Source organism: Mus pahari, chromosome 20 (genome assembly GCF_900095145.1).
Source record: "Mus pahari chromosome 20, PAHARI_EIJ_v1.1, whole genome shotgun sequence".
NCBI classification, from domain to species: Eukaryota; Metazoa; Chordata; class Mammalia; order Rodentia; family Muridae; genus Mus; species Mus pahari.
The window spans coordinates 6,417,665-6,422,243 of NC_034609.1; the positions used below are offsets into that span (position 1 = coordinate 6,417,665).

At 39.6% G+C, this 4,579-nt stretch overlaps 1 protein-coding gene across 4 annotated transcripts in view; it reads left to right on the forward strand.

The window, feature by feature from the left end:
• Positions 1–4,579, forward strand: part of Inpp4b (inositol polyphosphate-4-phosphatase type II B) — a 751,408-nt gene that overhangs the window by 474,889 nt on the left and 271,940 nt on the right. The gene's annotated exons all lie outside the window — the stretch shown is intronic.

A 4,579-nucleotide genomic window follows, 5' to 3' on the forward strand; every position in this document is an offset into this window, starting at 1 on the left:
TCTCTCTCTCTCTCTCTCTCTCTCTCTCTCTCTCTCTCTCTCTCTCTCTCTCTCTCCTCCACCTCAAATGTTTTAATTGGCATCATTTAAAATAAATCTTGAATAAAATATTGAAAGCTCTAAAAGAACTTTCAAAACATGAAGTTAACATATAAAAAGGGCAGGGGAAGGGGACACAGGTCAGAATGAAGTCCACTGAACTCTGCTCTCTGCAGTTTCATCTGATCTATGAGAATGAGAAGTACAATTAGCGGAAATGTTTTACTTCTTGACAGCAACATAAGAAATATTGCCTTAAGAAATGAAAGCAATAAAAAGCATATCTTGTGTCAAAATGAGTTTGTAGCAACATTCCGTATTTCTCTTATGAGTGGTCATTGCTCAGTGCAATGGATTTTAGAATTCTCTCAGATACCTAATCCCATTCCTTGTCTCATTAGATCTGAGACAGGAAGGGTGCTGAGTACAAATTCAACTTAAGCAAAAAAAAAAAAAAGCTTCTCCAGCACTTAAGATTTTCAATGTTAAGCCTTTGATTTCAAATGTGGTTTCTTTGAAATAGTAAAATCTTTAAGCATCCAAGAAGATATATTTTATAAAACTTTAAAGTTTGGATATATAGGTCTATTTTGTTAAATACAGTTTACTGAAGTTGACCTGCTTTGTTTGATATACATCCATGTATGTGTATGGGTGTATACATGCACCTGTGTGTATGTGTTTCTCTGTGTAAATGTACCTGTGTATGTGTATGTACATGAACCTGGGTGTGTATGTGTTTGATTTTTGTGTGTGCATGTGTGTATGTGTACATGCACCTATGTTTGTGTATGTGCATCTGTGGCATACTATCTGTTGTTTTGTAAAACATGGAGGACCCTGCTCAGTAGACAATGAAGGAAGCATGTCCCGAGGCTTGTGCTTTAAAAAAAGATGCACAGATGAAGCATGCCTCCTCACTCTAAGTAAAAAGCCAGGCCCACAGCAGTAGCCACTCATTTTCTCCAAAGCCTAGTTGATAGGACTTTTGATTACTACAAAGAGGAGTTTGCTTTTGAACCTTATGGGCTCTGTCCTTTACTTTTTGTCTTTCCTCATGTGACACCATTTGGCAGTTGCATGTCATAGAGCTTTTGCTTGCTGATATGGTCCCAATGTAAATAGAAGCAACAGATATTTGCTGTTCAACACTGCTGTAGGTTCTGGCTGGAATATGCAAGTCCTTCCACCAGCACGCTTATTCTATGCTTTCACAGGCTAGTATAAATATATGGTTGCCTCTGAATGCTTTTTTTTTTAAATCTAGAACTCAATTCCTTTCTTCTGTAGGTTACATGTGTCTAAACATCCCTATATTTTAAGAGCTCTGCTATTATTTAATAGCTACAATATAAATATGTAAAGAGCATGCCACTTACCATTTAGTGTGACAGTTATTTAAATAATGGTGAACATGTTTGTGACCCTTGAGTTTTATTTTCCTCAATGGTGAATGCCATTAGAGTCACAGGAATTTTCATACACATGTTGGTTTCTATCAGCATCAATGTGCTTTGTATAAATATTTGAAAACAAGTGATTTAGGAGACCCCTCTGGTGAGTCTCCTAAAACTTGCAATCCTAGCTTGATTCTCACTCTAGCAAAGGAGAAACATGTCCTTTTACCTGTAAATGGCTTCTTTCTCATCTCCTTCCATTACTGAGCTCTTGCCATCTGTTTTCCACATATTGGATGCTATTTTTGAAGCATGAAAAAGATCACCTCACCTCATTTCTTGGCTCAGGACCCGACAAGAGTTTCCTCTCCTAATTGCAGTATGAGCCCAATATTACCACAGCCCTGCCTTTCTTTGACCCCGTCTCTCACTCCTTCATTATTCTTCTCTTTGCACTATCAGTCACTTAGGTTTCAGAGGTTATGGCCTGCAGAGACACTATTCCTTCTCAGTTCCCACCAAGTTGGGACTTTCTCATCAGAAATGATTTAAAGTTGCAGAATCGGTAAACTAGCCTCACTAGACCTGGTGACATAATTGGTTGCACTTAACCGCACTAGGCTGTTTCAGTACTGTATCCCCTTCTCCTGTTGTGACATTCTCTACCTCTTCCCAATGTTCACACTTGATCCATAAAGAAATTGTGCCGTGTTTATGACTATATTGCCTTTCCTTACCATGTACAAAGACACTGTGGTACAAAGTAGCTTTGGATATGGGGTGCCTGAAGTAATAGGATGCATAGTGTTTTCAGGGCCTTTGACATATATCCATCCGTTGACTTCTGACAGCAACTTTGACATAGAAACCTCCAAAAGGGAGAAAATGCCCCCACACTGAAGCCCACTTGCAGCAGTGTTTCTCAAACCCTGGGTCTCAGGGCACTTTAAATTCTCGAGAGTCTTTGGGAATTTTGTTTATATATCTTGTGCTAGCTATGGAATCTTCCCACATTAGAATCAAAAGTCAGAAACTTTCAAAGTCCCAATTTATGTAAAGTCACAAATAATATAAGTTAAATTACACTCATGTTTGTAAAATCTCTATGGAAAAAACTATACTAAGAAGGTAGCAGTTTTATGTTTGTAAATCTCTTTACATTCTGATCAATGAGGAAAGACAACGTGTGCTCTGTGTGTAAGGTTTTGTGATTTAATAGGCCATATGAACCTCAGAATACTCTACTGTGTCCTAGGAAAAGAATGAGGATTCAAAAGGAGACCTGAGTATCATTATGGACATGGTTTTGACCTTACATGTCTCCTGGTTACATCACAGTTGAGAACTGCAAACCTGTGGTAAGAATAATTGCCAGGATGGGCTAGATGGAGAAATGGTTCAGCTGAAAGGCTAGGCTCACAATCAAAATGTCAAGAGTTACAGGAAGTTGATATGCTGCCACTCTCTACATGGTATCAGGGGCTAAAGCACTGGCTTAAGAAACAGGAGATTTATATTGCCTTTCCTTTCCATGTGTGAAGACACTAAAAGTAGAGAGCAAGCGAGGTGCAAGGTGCCTTGGTGCATGGGGTGCCCGCAGTAGTTGCGAGCCTAGTGTTTTCTGTGCCTGTGACTCTGAAATCGTAAATCTCTCCACTTTTATCTTTGAGTTCTGTTTTCTTGCAAGTTGAAAGTAAAAGTGGGATCCTCACTTTCCTTCCAAAGTACATTAGAAGCCAACAAACAAACAACAACAACAACAACAACAACAACACGATAGATAAGTCTGTGCTTAGAGTGAGCTAGTTAAAGGAATGAGGTCAGGGACCCTGGCATAAGCACACACATTTTAAAACGTCTACAACTGGTTCTAAGCAGCTCTGTTGAGACTTATGAAACAAAGTAATAGAGGTTTTGGTAAAATTCCCACAGAGCAGCAATCCAGTGTGACAGTGCTGCTGCGTAGTAGGTGACCATCTCCCTTTTACCTGGAATGGAAGGCAGTACTTGTTAAGTAGACGCATCGTAGTCCTGCCATTCTATGCCTCAAAGTAACCTTCTATTTTCTAGATCATGGAAAAAATAGCCATTATAGGTGTACTATATAAGTCATTTTCCAATAGGGCTATATTATCTCTTGACAAGAATAAACAAAATCTAGGCAATAACACAGTTGTTCTGATGAGACACTGAAATTATTTAGCCTTATATTTGTTGGGGCTAATGACTTATAGGGAACAACAGATTAATAGACACATGCTTGCATTTATATTACTGTTTTCTGTCTAATAGCTTGTTCATTAACTCAAGACTATGGTCTTAATTGGGGGCTGTTAATATGTAACAGTGGTGTTTTCAGATCTAGTAGTGTGATCAATTATGTCTGTTTCTATTCCCTAAGGCTAATAGAGTTTTAGTTTAAAAAGAAAAAAAAAAAAACTTTTATTAAGCAACCCAAGGGAAACTCATTAGACTCACCATTTGTCCTGTTTCTGAAAAGACACAATACCATCAGGCACAGTTTAACATCTAATGTCAAACTGCCTTCGTGCTAATGAACTGGTATAGGACCATGAAAGGCAGCCTGGTTTCTCATTGAGCTAGGTTGGAAACCCAGGTGACCCTGCAGGGGGTGACCCAGCAAGGTAGGTTAGGCATTTTGCCATGCTCCTGGACATCAGGTTCCTGACAGGAGGCTGCAGTTCTCCATAGGTCTGTGACCATCAGACACAGTCATGTAAGGGCAATGACCCAAGCCCCTCCACAGGTAGAGGACAGAGGACATGATCACAAATCATGTAGCCTCAAGACAGATCTCCATTTTAATGAGGCACCCAAAGGTCTGGAGGCCTAGTCAATAAACTCCCCTTCCCAGACACTCCTCCCTGAAAAAGGTATTTAACCCGAGGCCTGCCCTAAGAAAGTGGGGGTATGGTTTTTGATTGTTTTTTATCTTTTAATATTTTATAAGATATTTTCTTTATTTACATTTCAAATGCTATCCTGAAAGTTCCCTATACCCTCCCCCTGGCCCTGCTCCCCTACCCACCCACTCCAATTTCTTGGCCCTGGCATTCCCCTGTGCTGGGTCATATAAAGTTTACAAGACCAAGGGGCCTCTCTTCCCAATGATGGCCGATTAG